Here is a 15,966-nt window from a genome sequence, read left to right as displayed (position 1 = left end):
TTAAATTCGTATTATTTTGTAATGTTAAGCCTATATTGGTGCTATTTTGTACGTGGAGCCTAAATTGATGCTGTATTGTAAATGTCAAGCCTAAATTGATATTATGTTGTAAACGTTAAACCTAAATTGGTGCTATTTCGAACGTTGAGCCTAAATCGGTACTTTCCCAAAAACCTTAGGCCTATTTTGGTACCTTACCCCCTTTATTTTTTTTTAACTTGACCAAAACTAAGATAATTAGACATATTGTTTCTTCTCTATTCTTTTATTCATTTTAATGTTAGAGTGGTTTGGTGTTTCTTCTCTATTCTTTTATTCATTTTGGTGCTATATTGTGGTTCATGTCATAAGATGTGGTTAAATTTTACGCTGGCCGCCACAAACCTACCGCAACCCTCCTCATTTGTCCGGGCTTGGGACCGACTGTAAAGGCCACCAAGTGACCCTCACAAGCGGAGTTGTATATCAATAAACTATATTTTAATAAAATACTCCATCAACTGTATATCAATAAATTCATCACAAATCGTATATCAATAAATACTTCATAAATCATATCTCGATAAATACTTCATAAATCATATCCATCCGAGAGATAATCCCCGTATGTATCAATCCCCACAATATAATAGAATCGAGATATCTCATAATTTTGCCTAACCCGCATGGTCTTACTCAACACTTCTTTGCCATACCCGATAGGTCTTTCAACTGTGTACACAAGCCGTATTTCTCACTAAATACGGACTTTAATTAAAGCCACCTATCCGGATTACTCTTGATGGATACTAAAAACATTATAATTTCATAATATAACTTAAAATCAGAAATATATCATAAATCAACATCATAAAGTTTCCAAGTACTTTTCTCAATCAATTTCTAAAATATTCAATCATAAACCATAATTGTACTAAAATCACCAATAAATAATTTCAAAATATATTATCAATACTAACTTCAATTTCTTAAAAATAAGCACATAAATCATCATATATAAAAACTTTATTTCATAAATCACAAGTTATCAAAAACACTATTTTAACCATCTTAAAATCAAATATTAGGTTAGAGATAAAATTTATAAAGATCACTTAACATATATGTATAGATAATCAAAATCATAAAAAGGTAGTTGATAAATTACTTACTTCGGCAATGAATCGACGAAAGACACATCTCGAGTCTCAAAATCTGTCTAATGTACACAAACTCGTCTTAAAGACTTTGCAGTCCAATCTTCACCACTTAAACTATGAATTGAAGTGTCTGGACATTCTCACTTAACTCAATTTACTACTAACTTTCTCTTATTCTCACTCTTAATTTCATTTCCTTAGGGTTCTCTCTCTTTTTCTTTTCTTTTTCTTTTTTTGTTCCAGGATGAAAATAATGTATAGATATGAATATCCTTTTTTTCAAATAGATTTCTACATATATTAATCTTTTCTCAAATGCATGAATGCCACCTTTCATATGCATGACACATTTTTTTTGCAAAATTTACATGTATGACACATTTCATAAATGCATGCCCCTTTTTTTTAATGTTTAAAAATGTATATAAACCAAGCCATCACTTCCATTTATTTAATATTATGTAGGTGATATACCAATTCAAATTAACCATTTAGAAAAATAAATTTTCTTTTTTTTGTAATTATTTATTTTTGGAATAAAAATTAACTTACTAGACTTTCTTTTTATTTTCATAATATAAAATTCTAAAATAAAATATTGCTAAACTAATATCTTAAATCAAAACCACTATTTCTAAAATAAGTATAATACATATATATTGTTAAAAAAAAAGTATAATATATATATTAAATAAATAATAAATTAAAAATAATTAAATACTTAAATTGATAATAATAATAATAGGGCAAATAATTATAAGGTCCCTGTGTTTTTACCTAATACACTATTTAGTCCCTATATTTTTAGAAATAATTATATAGTCCTCCAGTTTTTGTTTTTGTTAACTCCTTAGTCCTTATGCTTGGGTCAATGGTCAAACTATACTAAATAAATTTCAAAAGACCAAAATTACCCTTTACTTTATGTTTTAATAATAAAACATCTATTTTTTCTATTTTATATTTTTTTCTTACATAATCACAATCTTTCCATTATAAACTCCAATATAAAGTAATTGATTTATTAATTTTTATAGAATTATAGAACTTTAATTTAATAACGTAAACTCTATTGACTAAAAAAATAAATGAAAAATATTTCAAAAATTGTTAAAATAGGAGTAAGACTATCATTGTAAAAAGGTTTTACAATTCTAATAAATTTTACGAATGAAGAAAAAAATATATAATTTTTAAAAAATTATAAAAAAATTATAATAATATTTAATGTTAGTTTAAAGATATTATATCAAAAAAAATAATTGCAATTTAAGAAAATTAATAATACATTTTTTCAAGTATATTAATTTCGGTGTATATGTAGTTCAAAAATTTCATTAAAACTAATTAGATTAAATTTGAAACTAAAAGATTAATTTTTTTTAATGTATATAACTAGGGACAAATTTGGACTTTCATTTACAAAAACCGATGGAAGGACTAAAGAATTGATTACGATAAAACTTAAGGACCTTATAATAATATGATGGACTTACTAGCGTGTTAAGTAAAAACGTAAGGACCTTATAATTATTTACCCTAATAATAATAATAACATTTATTTACATGTGGAAATTTTAGGTATATGTGGAAAATATGCATAATGGAAAACATGCATGATGAACACTTGAGTCTATGTACATATTGAATTTTTATTTTACTTTTGTTTTGTATTATAAAAGTAATATGACATTTTTGTAATTTATTTTTCACATTATTTCCAACCATGTAAATTAACTTAGAGAACACAAATCTTGATTTGTGTTATTGATCTTCCCAATAAGAGAAATAGTCCATTTTGATTCCTTTTAAAATTTACTTCTTTTAAAAGTTACCCTAAACTTTTAATTTTACATTTAAAATCATGAAATTGGCATCCAAACTATATCCATAATACTCAATTAACTCTCCAATCAATAAATAAATGTAATATAACATAATATTAGGGTATAATAACTAAAATTAGGGACATGTGACACTTTTAATGCCTTTAATGAAAAGTAATACCTTTTTCGAGGTTTTAGTTTTATGATTTCAACTCTAAAAAGTTATTTCAGTAAAATTTAATATTTTCTGTGTATCTTTATTTTTTGTTTACTTGACCAAAACTAGGATAATTAGAAATTATTACTGATGAGAAGTATATATTTAATGTCTTGATCTTAAACCGCGTAGCGTGTATTTCAATGTGAACATTATTTCAATTTTGAAACTGAATGCATGCGAAGACAGACAAAATTATGGACATCATTCAAACCAATTTTGTTGCATTTGTTTTGTTTAGTGTGACATTTTACTCACAAAATTTCACGTTTTTGTTTGTGTTCTCCTTGCTATTATTTATTCATTATATGACTTCGGTTGGATCCGCCATGAGCTTGTCTGTATTACTTTAAGGTAAAGTTCAAATAAAACCCCTATGGTTTCACTAATTTTCAGATAAAGGACTGTGGTTTATTTTTTGTCAAAACGAGGACTGAGATTTTCAAATTTAGTAATATAAGGACTTTTTCGATTGATACTATTAAAATCACCATTGGCGACTTCAAAAATGACATGTTTTAAAAACTACTAATATTCTAAGCAACTTTCATTCTTCAACTTTTTTATTTCGAGATTATTTAGATGATATTTGGTAAAGAGAGAGAAAGTTAATTTTTAGAGAGAGAAAGTTCCAAAAAAGATGATTTTCTAAAATCGAAAATGTAGTTCCATAGAAAATATGGCATTGAACAACTTTAATTCTTGAAAATTTTCATTTTCAGGTCGTTAAAGATAGTTTTAATAGCATTATTAAAAGTGTGAAACTTCAATCCTCGTTTTGACAAAAAGTAAACCATAATCCTTTATCTGAAATTAGTGAAACTACAGGGGTTTTATTTGAACTTTACCCTTACTTTAATTATGTTCAGTCACTTAGCAGAATCTAGTCTTATAAACTTTACATTCTAATCATGAGAATGTGATACTTGATTCGTTCATCATCTAACCAAAAATACTTAAAATGTGCAAACCAGCTTTGGTAGTTCGCAAATTATTCGAGCTCAGATCGATGAAAGCTTGATCAAAGCTCGGCTCGAAAGGGTTCGACTCGAGTTTGGAATCGGCTCGAACACTAACGAGTTGAGTCCGAACTTCCTTAGGTTCGGTTTCAAAGCTCACGAGCTGGCTCGATTATTTTTAATTACTATATATATTTCATTGGTTATTATCATCACATTTCACAACTCAAATTAGATTTTACCCATAAAAAAATAAATAAAAAATGGCAAAAAAAACTTAGACCTAAGTCAATTAGGTTTGCTAAGAAACTGATACATTACCAACTTTAATATATATTTCAATTGTTTGAAATTTTCCTTCGAGTTTTTGTTTTCCGACTACAAGTACCATCTACTATTCTAGAATCTCAATTATAACATGATTGTTTTCCTTTATAAATATTTTAAATTCATATGAAGTATGTTATAAGGCTTTTTTATTTTCTACACTACTTATTCTATGCATGTATGACGAACTTGGTTAAAACTCGTTAGAAGCTCGATAAAAGCTCGGTTCAATCAAAGCTCGATTAGTTTCGGTCAAAGCTCGGCTCGGTTAAAACTTGACAAAACCCGGTTCGAGAGGGCTCGACTCGAGATATTAATGAGCCAATACCGAACCTATCTAGGGTTCGGCCCGGCTCGACTCGTTTACATCCCAATAACCAACAATAACAAGTATTCCAATTAAAACATACTGAAAAAACAAAGAAAACATACGCACACGGGGCGTTTAGTATTTTATTGGGATAGGGACAAGGATAAATGGTTGGGATAAGGATAAAAATATGATAGTCTGGAATTATTATTCAATGTTTGGTATGTGGAATAGAGATAGGGATAAAATAATACATTTTACTATTTTAACCTTATTATTTAAACTGTACATAATATTAATTTGAGGGATAAGATTAACTTTTCCAACATATTAAAATCACAGGAGCTTATCCCGCCTCCTTATACCACCCCTTTTAGGTATAAGATTTGAGGGATAAGAAGCTTATACATCATCTGTCTCCTTCTTCTGTCTCGCAAACAAACACGGGACGTGTTTTTTTATCCATATCCCACATGTTATATCTCTCCTAACAAACACCCAGACAGAGTATGCTTAAAACACAATAAAATCCATAACTAAAAAAATTTGACAAAACATGAAACATGAAAATAAAATTTCAACCATGCATTAGGACTGGTTATCTTACGTATGAAAGACCACGTGGTTTCAGAGCTTCATACACGCCATGAAGTAATAATTTTAGATATTGGCCATCCAAAGAGGAAGGATAGAATCTATAAATAGAAACAATATTAATGAAATGTCCCAAAAGAAGTAGCCAATTTCAGTAGGGAAGAGCCATGGCTGAAATTTGCACTTCTTCTCCACCTCCAAATTTCCTGATAGTGAATCCTAACAAGGGAAGAAAGAGAGACATAGTGAAGTGTTTGGTTGGGAAAAATGTGAAGAGTGAAATGACTTTTTTGGACAGTTCAGAAGAGGGATTGAAAGGTGAAGTAGCTGTTGATCATTGGTGGATTCTCTTGGTTTCTATTATAATTTGTAGATTCCTTAACCTCATTCAAAAGCCACTCAGATACATTGGTCTTTTCACTGAGTTTTTCCTCAATCTCCTCTCTCAAAATGGTGGCTTCTCTGGCATTCTCCATAACTTCTTTCATGGTATATCCATCTCAAAATGTCACAGATATATCTGCAAATCCGTGTAACCATAGAGTATCTATTTGTAATTAACCCTAAATTGAATTGCAGGAAAGCTGAGGATACCTAGAAGAGGATCAGAGAATTATGTGAGCACGATTGGGCAATTAGATGGAAGAATCGAGCTGTACAGGAGTAGAATCTTATCAGAGCAAGCTGATGATTCTATTACTAGAGATGTTTCAAACATTAAAGATAATCTTGGAAACAAATATCTAATGGATCTTTGCATATGGCTTCCAAGCTAGTTTATGAGAATCAAAAAGTTGTTCAAAATGTCATTGATACTTACTGGAAGGCAAGTTATTCCATCTTCTTCTTCTTCTTTAAAGTAATCTTATTATTATTAATTCAATCTACACTCTAATTTCAATATTTTCTTGTATTGATTTTGACATAAAACAGATGCATTTTGTGGCCTTCTACAACTGTTGGAATGGTAAGTAACCTTAAAATATGAGTACCTACTAATGTTTTCGATATCTTATATAAGCCTTTAGGATCTATTTCCTTCAAGTGGTAGCGGTTAGAAATTAATATAAGATCTATAATTGGGTCTTAACTGTCAGCTTGAACTTTTAGTTTAATTGGTTTAAGGGGTGTTTGGTGGCTCCCTTATCATTTGGTTAATGAGTTCCTGTTTGCCTTTTTACAGTTGAAAGTGGCCTTTTAAAAAAAACCATGAATACTCAAGGGGAGGGTACATGAAAAATTATTAAAAATTACATAAAAAAATAGATTAAGCATCAGAATCAGATAATTCTTTTGTAGATTCTGTCAGTAAACCCAAATCTGTTAGAGATTTTGAATAGTGTGAAATTAAAGACAGAAATTTCTGTTTACATATAATGTGTCCGGTGGAGGGGGTTCCATATTCCTTTGTGACCCCTTATGGGAGTGTCAATGATCGTTGGTAGTTTGCAAACTATTCGGACTCGATTCGGTGAAAATTCGATCAAAGTTTGGCTTGAAAGAGTTTGAGAGTTTGGAATCGGCTTGAGAACTAACAAGCTGAGTCTGAACTTCTTTAGGTTTGGCTCGAATATAGTTTATCTGATTTCTCGTTTGGAGAATCATCGGGCACCAGTCGTTTACACCACTGATCTCCTGTTGGTGACTGTTGTTTTCGGCTATTATTGAGATGTTTTTAGAAGTTGTTAGTTATTAGATATTAGCTGATTGATAATTAGTAGTTTTTTAAAACTACAACGGGCAGTTTTCCTAAAATTAATTAATGTCTTTTCTAATGCGACAGAGAATCAAAAGGCAAACAACACCCAAGTGTTCATATGCTGCGACAAGCCAAAAGATGCAAAATTGATAGTAGTAAGTTTCAGGGGAACAGAACCCTTTAACGCCCAGGATTGGTGTACTGATTTCGATTTCTCCTGGTACGAAATTCCAAAAGTCGGAAAACTCCACATCGGATTCCTAGAAGCACTGGGTTTAGGCAACAGAAGTGATGCCACCACTTTCCAAACTCACCTTAGAAAGAAGCACACTGATGCTGCTGCTGCTGCTGCTGAGGCCAATATGATGGATTGGCCTAAGAAACGTGCATACTATGTTGTGGCTTGGAAGCTCAAGAACTTACTAAAAATACACAAGAATGCTAAATTTGTAGTGACAGGACACAGCTTAGGAGGTGCACTTGCTATATTATTCCCAAGTGTGCTTGTGATTCAAGAAGAGAATGAGATGCTCCAAAGGTTGTTAAATGTTTACACATTTGGGCAGCCAAGAATAGGGGATTCAAAGCTTGGGACATTCATTGAAGCCCATTTGAATTATCCAGTTACTAAGTATTTCAGAGTTGTTTACTGCAATGATATGGTGCCTAGAGTTCCTTTTGATGATAAGGTGTTTGCCTTTAAGCATTTTGGAACCTGTCTTTACTATGATAGCCACTACTTTGGCAAGGTATGCAATGCACTTATAATAAGTTCATAGCAATTTAACTTATTGTGTAGTTGATGTCATATGTTTGGATTATTGTAGTTTATGGAAGAGGCGCCGAACAGAAACTTCTTCGGATTGAAACATGTAATACCAATGAGGATGAATGCAATATGGGAGGTATTGAGAAGTTTAGTAATGAGGCATACACATGGTCCAGATTATGAAGAGAGTTGGTTATGCACATTTTTAGGGCACTTGGATTGGTGCTGCCTGGTGTTGCTGCTCATAGCCCTGTTGATTATGTCAATTCGGTTAGGCTCGGAAGGGAAAGAGTTGCTCCTCTCACCTCTTTGAAAAGCTTTGTTCAAAAGTTATGAAATTCAAATGGAGATAATAATTAATTGGAGCCTGAATAACCTTGTTTTTCTTCATTATCATTTATCATAAGGTCAAGAGATACATTGGTTTATAAGAAAATTCATATGCAAAATGTATTTCTTGTTGCTATTGAGTAGTTTTAATTATGTTATCATTTTCTTCATTTGAATAAAATCTATGAATAAATGTTTTCTACATTTTGAATTTCAATGAAAACATTAGGCATAATTGCATGTTTTTATCCTCATAGTTCTTCAAAGTTATATGAATCGTGTATTTGTAATGTAATTATTAGGTCGGTATCTAATGAGTCAACTCTAATTTGATACAAATTGGACCCAACCTATTAAACAAACTAAGTACTAACCCTTAATTTTATATTAGATGCATGGTGCCTTCTATACTTATTTTGTTTTTTTGATAAAGTAAGCCAACATTGGATAATGGTGAAATTTAAAAAAGTAAGTTCATCAAATGGTGGAAAAAAATAAAATAAGACTTGTTTTGTCAAAAACAGGTGAATTATCTCACAAAAACAGGTAGATTATCTCCAAAATCAGCTCTTTCAGTTTCTAAAACTCTCAGATTTGAATCCTCGGAGCTGCCTGAGGTTTATTTATTTGTTTTTATTATTAGATAGTTGATATGCATGATGATCCTTCCTTGCTACGAACATAAAGATAGTAGATGTACATTTCTTGATTCCTCTGAAACATAAACATAGCATGTTTCAAACTTGTTCTTATCAATTTTTTGGAGAATTATATTAAATACTTACTCTTGGCATAATGAATTCTATAACATGTATGATTAAGTTCATTTGCAAACGCAATCTCGTGGTAGGAAAAAAAAAGAAAAATGGGAGTCGGGGGTTTGCGTCTTTAGCAAATATAGTCCAAAATGTTAACGATATAAAAAACACACTCTAACATGGCATTGGTATTGAATTTTAGTTTGATATTGGAACCCGAATTTCCGTCTTTAGGATTTGTCAGGATACAAAGAGGTTTATTGAGGTTTCTTGAAGCAAAAAGCTTGGCTATGTCTACCATTGGAATCATGTGGCTATGAGCCATGAATGGGAACAAAAATATATGTGGTTTTTGAGATTCACTTCCCATGATTACTTTCAAAACAGCTTTTTGTTTCATGAATATTGCTTGAATTGTTGTGGCTAAGTTGTTATTTCCACGTGGCAGTACTAGGAAATCTATTCGACATTAACAGTTTAAGGAAGTTGAGATAGTAGAAAAATTGTTTTAAGCAGGTTGAGGTGACCATAATTTAAAGCAAGATGAAGTGGAAAAAAATTCATTTTTAAAAGTTCAAAAAATCATTAGCTTTTGAGTGCAAGTTGAAGGGGTTGGATAGATATTAAGTCGGTTAGTTTTTGGTACTTTTTTTTTATATTCGATTATTATGGTATGTCCAGAATTATATGTAGATGGTGTTTTGAGGATATGAAAAAAAGAGATAAAAATAGGGTTTAATTTCTGTATGTTAAACGTAATCACATACGTCATAGATTCAAGATTCAAGAATATATATAGGCCACGCAAACATGAAAATCCAAATATCTAATTAAAGGATGAATAGAACTTCCTTTAATTAACATTAAGGAAAATTAAACTTAATTAGTTCATCAATCAAAGCATTAGTATCAGAATAGGAAGATCCGCCTTCTTCAACAGCCTTCCTTGCCATGTCCCTAAGTTCTTTTGCTTTTCTTCTCATTTCTTCACTTTCTTCGCCTTCCATTATCCGATTTATAGCCTTCTCTATACATTCACTCTTTATAATGTTATCATCACCATACATTGTCCATCCTCGGGTGCCAATCGACAATCCGATTTTAACTACTTGTGTCACAAACTTTTCGTTGTAAAATTGCTCGCCCCCTATTGGCCAAGCCACCATTGGCAAGCCAGCTGTTACTCCTTCGAGTGTCGAATTCCACCCACAATGAGTCACAAACCCTCCTATTGCTTCGTGTTCGAGTATTAGTACTTGTGGTGCCCATCCTCGAATTATTAGTCCTTTTCCTTTCATTCTTTCTTCAAATCCTTCAGGCAACCAATGTTCGTCTTCAGGATTCGTGTTCGTGTTCGTCCGGACGACCCATATGAAGTCCTTTCGAGAAGATTCGAGTCCGACCGCAATCTCCTTTAGCTGAGTTGCTTTGAAGTTTGCTATACTACCGAAGCACAAATAGACTACCGAATTCGATTTCTTGGAGCTAAGCCATTCCAAGCACTCGTGTTCGCTAATCGATGCTTCGTTCCCTCTTTGTGCTTTATCTTGAACTTCTCGGCTGTATAGTGAAATAGGGCCGATACTCCATGCTCTCCTTCCGAAAAAATTTCTATAATGATCAGCGTAAGCTGATTCGAGCTCGTAAAAGCTGTTGACAATTACTCCAAAGCTCTTCAGTTCCGATTCCAGGGCCAACTCGAACAATTTCGCGATCTCTTTCACAGTTTCCTCTCTATAACTAATCGGTATTTCATTTCCTGACAGCTTAATGTCTCCAGGAAGATTCGGAACAACGACGAATGGGATGAAACATTCTTGTAAGGCTTATACTGATCAATACTTAACATAGTACACAGAGAAAAGAAAGAAGTTCCATGGAAGACAAGCCTCGGAATCCCGAATTTCGCAGCAGAATCTGTAGTCCAAGGAAACGTCATATCAGCAACAAGGCAATCGGGGCGAATATCTGTCAGGATTTTCTCCAGGGGATCCTGAAAAAAGCTTGTCGAGACGAAGAATTTGTTGATAACATCCAATCCCAAGTGTTTGGAAGTGATGAAGTCGAAATTTTCACATCCTTCTGGCAATCCAGACTCCGCGGTAGGAAAGTTGATGACTCGAATATTGATATCGGAACCTGAATTTAGGGTGTTCAGGATTTGCCTGGAGATAAGAGGTTGATTCAGAGGAGTAGTAAGAATGGTGATTTTGAGGTTTTTTGAAGCAAAAAGCTTGGCTATGTCTACCATTGGAATCATGTGGCCATGAGCCATGAATGGAAAGAAAAGTATATGTAGCTTTTGAGATTCATTTCCCATAATTTAATTGTTTTGAAATTAATCAAAAAACAAAGAAGATGAAGCTGCAGTTTACAGTAGAAGATAGAAGATATCAATTTACAATGAAGAAGAAAACATAAGAAATCAAGTTTAAGATAAGATGTTATCCATATTGTCTTCTAATGAGAATGTCCAATTACCACCACAAAATCTAGATATTGTTTTTTCAATTAGTACATATACGGTCATAACTAACCCGTTATTTTCACGTGGTAATATCATACATTATATTGCGTCACTAGCAGTTTAAGTAGGTTGATAGAAAAGTCATTTAGAAAGTTTAGGTGATGGATCCTGGGGGAGAGGGATGTTCACCGCCCATTGGTTGCCAGAAAAATTTTACGATATCTTTAATTTTTGGTGTTGTTTGGTGAAAAGAGAGAAAGTTAATGTCTAGAGAGAAAAAACTACAAAAATAATTTTGAAAAATAAAGAACGCGGTTCATAATAAATATCATACTAAACAATTTTAATTTATGAAAATTTTCATTTTGAAAATTGATATCAACAAGCACAGTTCTCGTTTTGACAAAAAAAAAACATAATCCTTCATCTGCAAATTAGTATAACATATGCGTTTTTTTTTTAATTAACCCTCATTACTAATGAATTATGTATTTCTTTCTATTTATAAGTGTATAGATAAAATTAATCCAAAACCATGTGTAGTTACATATTTCATGTTCAAGTCTTGGATAGATAGGAGGTAAAAACTTGATTATGACTTTAGTACACTATTCTACCTTTAAAAAACAGAAAAAGGAAAAAAAAATACAAATCTAGCTCCAAGATACATCAGTCTTTGCAGCAACGTAATGCTCGGTGTCGGTTCAAGGATGGACGCCAATGGCATTGATCTTCGGTGTCAGTCTTTAACAAAAGACAACATAAACAACAAACTAAAGTAAAGCGAATTGCTCAAAACTGTTAAAATTATTGAATTTCTGTTATCCAAGGGTCTGGTCGGATTGAATTCAAGCTTAACTACTTTGTTCAGATGTTCAGAAAGGCTCCTCGTTTAATTCAGCTGTATATGAATTGAATGAGGTAATTTTAACATTAATCCTTGAATTCTCATTAAAAACAAAGCTCCTAACTATTACATTTTATATTCTAATGTTTAGGGTGCCCATCAAGTAAACTTGGTAGTTAAGAAAAGAGGATGACAAGTGTTCTAATTTGGACCATTGATCTTAAGGTTTTAAGATTAATGGTGGAGATGCATTTGTGGAGTGATCATGTGTGTCAAGGAGCATAATGTGTTGGTGAAGCTCTTCTAGAATATACCACAGACTTGAGAATGACGAAACTGCCCTTGGTTTATGCGAAAAGACGCATGTGCCCCCTGGATATTTGACCTTTGTGTATTCGGAAGACTTAAAGCCCTTCCATTTTCCTGTACTTGTGCATTTACTTTCTTTTCTGTTTACAAGAAAGAAACCCAAACGTTTCTCCTTCTTCTTCTCTCTCAAGCTCGAGAGCTTGCTTCTTCCTACTGTAATCAGCAATTCTTTATTCAAATCTTCAATACTCCCCCTCAAACTAGACTTGGTATTGGTTCTTCAAGCCTAGTTTGCTTACGAGAAAACGCAACTGTGGTGCATGTTGTGCTTTTGTGAACAAGTCGGCGAGCTGCAAAGCCGATGGGATGGGCATGAGTCGGATGAGGCCTGCTTGAACTCTTTCGCGAACAACGTGACAATCAATGTCAATATGTTTCGTTCTCTCATGGAAAACGGGATTCTGGGCTATATGCATGGCTGATATGTTGTCGCAGAAGAGGAGAGAGGCTGATTCCGGCGGTGAATGAAGATCCCGGAGGAGATTTGTGAGCCAATGGAGTTCGCAAGAGGTAGACGCCATGGCGCGGTACTCCACCTCCGATGAAGATCGTGATACTGTGTTTTGTTTCTTCGATCTCCATGAGATCAAGGCAGATCCGAGGAAAACTGCATATCCGGTCACCGATCTTCTTGTTTCTGTGCAAGTTCCCCAATCGGAGTCTGTAAAGGCCTGTAATTGGAGGTCGTTGGGTACCGGGAAGAAAAGCCCTAAGCCTATCATCCCCTTGAGGTAACGTAACACCCTCTGAGCTTTACTTTGGTCATCCGTTGTTGGTTGCACAAGATGTTGTGATAATTGGTTCACTATGAAGGAGAGATCGGGTCTTGTATGCGTAAGATATAGTAATTTGCCAATAAGTTGTCTGTAGGATGTGTTGTTTGGTAGAAATGTCTGGTTTTGACTTGGCTTATGATTTGGTAACGCTGGGGACGAGGCTGGTTTACAGTCGACGTACCCCATTTCTTGTAATAATTCTAACGTATATTTTCTCTGTGTCATGTGGAGGCCATGCTTGCTGCGAGAAAATTCGAAGCCAAGAAAATAATGGATGGTGCCCATGTCCTTGATACTGAAGATGTCATTTAAGTGCCTCTTGACCTGAGAAATGGCATGCATGTCATTTCCTGTTAATATAACATCGTCAACATATACTAGAATGGTTGTTGTGTGGCCTCCCTCCTTCTTGGTAAACAACGACGGATCTGCAACAGACTGTGTGAACCCAAACTGTTTGATGGTTGCAGTTAGTTTTGCGTTCCATTGCCGTCCAGCTTGCCTGAGCCCATACAAGGCTTTGTTGAGTTTACAAACCTGTCCGTTGTGTTGTGGTTCAATCCCTGGAGGTAGGGCCATGTAAACGTCTTCACTCAAATCTCCATGTAGGTAAGCGTTGTCTATGTCCAGTTGATGTATGTGCCATTCTTTATTTACCGCTAAGTTCAGAAGCATTCTAATGGTTGTGAATTTTGCAACAGGTGCGAAGGTGGCTGTGAAGTCAACTCCCTCCTGCTGAGTATACCCCTTCGCTACGAGCCTTGCCTTATATCTTGCGACGCTTCCATCCGCCTTATGTTTGATTTTGTAAACCCATCTGCATCCTATGGGCCGCTTTCCCTTGGGTAAGGTAACTAGGCTCCATGTTTGATTAGACTCCAGAGCCGCGAGCTCATTGTTCATAGCTTTAATCCAGTCAGGATCTAACTTAGCCTCTTGGTATGATGCAGGTTCCTTATGGCAAGCAAGGTTAAGAGAGAAGACTCTCTTGGCTGGTGAGAGCTTCTCGTAGGAAAGATGCTTGGAAAGATCGTGTGGAGAGTTTGTTGAGCACGGCAATGATGATCCCTGAGCCAAGGCTAAGTGATAGTCTCTGAGATAAGTTGGCGCACGTCTGGTTCTTTGTGGTCTTTCCCGGATTGCCTGATTATTTGTGAATTGTGTTTCTGTGGGCTCATGGTTTTCCGTCTGTGTGGCATCAACATGTTGCATGATGTTTTGAATCTCTGTTTGTGTTTCTGTATCTGGGGACTCTTCCTCATCATCTTTTATGGATGCAATGTGTAGGGAGTCTAGCTCTTCTTCACTACAGAAATTCTATGTCTCTTGTTTGCCTTCTGAAAATGGAAAGCATTGTTCAAAAAATTTGACGTGCCTGGAAAAGAACAACATGTTAGTGTTTAAATTTAGGAGTTTAAACCCCTTTGTGCCGAGTCGGTACCCCATAAAGGCGCATTTGATTGCCCTTTCTGTAAATTTTCCCTTATGTCTATCCAGCGATGATGCATAAGCCAAACATTCGAATATCTTGAGGTCATCTGTGTTGCTTTTCTCCCCATACACCCTTTGGTAAGGTGTTAGCCCTAGGATTGGTGCCGAAGGCAACCTGTTTATGAGATAGACAGCATGACTGACGGCCTCTGGCCAAAATTCCTTGGGCAATGAACTTTGAAACATGAGGGCCCTCGTAGTGTTCATAATGTCTAAATGCTTTCTTTCCACTCTTCCGTTCTGTTGTGGTGTCTCCGGACATGATGTATGATGAATGATTCCCTTTTCGTTGTAGAAGTCCCTCATGATGAACTCAGGGCCATTGTCTGTTCTAATAATCTTTACATCTTTGTTAAACTGTCGCTTAACGTATGTGCAGAACTGTTGTAATGATGTGCTTGCTTCCCCCTTTGTTTGCATTAATGTTACCCATGTATACCTGCTATGGTCATCGAGTATCGTAGAAAATAACGTTTGCTAGAGTGTGATTCTATTGCCGGACCCCATATGTCTGCGTGTATTAAATCAAAGCATTGTTTAGCTATGGTATGACTGTTTGAGAATGGGATTTTTTTCTGTTTGGCTTTTTGACAAATGTCACATGGCATTCCTTTTGATGAATCAAAATCGTTACAAGGCAGGTTGAGGCCCTTCATCCTCTCGTAGGAGGGATGGCCAAAACGCTGATGCCATACATTTGCTTTAATTGAAAAAACAGAATTACTAGGCAATGGATAATCTAAGTAATAAAGGCCTTCATGTTCTCTAGCCAAGCCAATCCTCTTCCCACTTGTTGTGTCCTGTATCACACACACAGACCCGGTTATCACGATGCATAATTTGCCAGTATCAAGTAGTTTACTAGTTGATATGAGGTTGTAATCAAAAGCAGGTATGCATAGAACATTGTGCAAAACAAGTTGCGGACTTAAAACCACAGTACCAATATGCTCTGCCCTAACCCTTTCACCGTTAGGCAGGTTTACCCAACATTTGTCTATTCTTGTGCATGAAGAATATAATTTTGTGTCACAAATGATGTGGTCCGTAGCCCCAGTGTCTATTATCCAACATGATGGGGCAAGATT

General features: G+C 34.4%; 2 pseudogenes; one reads left to right on the top strand and one right to left on the bottom strand.

Annotated features, from left to right (window-relative positions):
- The first annotated feature begins 5,539 nt into the window (after positions 1 to 5,539).
- LOC136222774 (triacylglycerol lipase OBL1-like) lies at positions 5,540 to 8,176 on the top strand (annotated as a pseudogene).
- Positions 8,177 to 9,673: 1,497 nt separating this feature from the next.
- Positions 9,674 to 11,336, bottom strand: LOC136221759 (scopoletin glucosyltransferase-like; annotated as a pseudogene).
- Positions 11,337 to 15,966: the final 4,630 nt, after the last annotated feature.

Source organism: Euphorbia lathyris, chromosome 3, assembly GCF_963576675.1.
Source record: "Euphorbia lathyris chromosome 3, ddEupLath1.1, whole genome shotgun sequence".
In the NCBI taxonomy this organism is placed as follows: Eukaryota; Viridiplantae; Streptophyta; class Magnoliopsida; order Malpighiales; family Euphorbiaceae; genus Euphorbia; species Euphorbia lathyris.
This window is presented reverse-complemented; position numbering and strand designations above follow the sequence as displayed.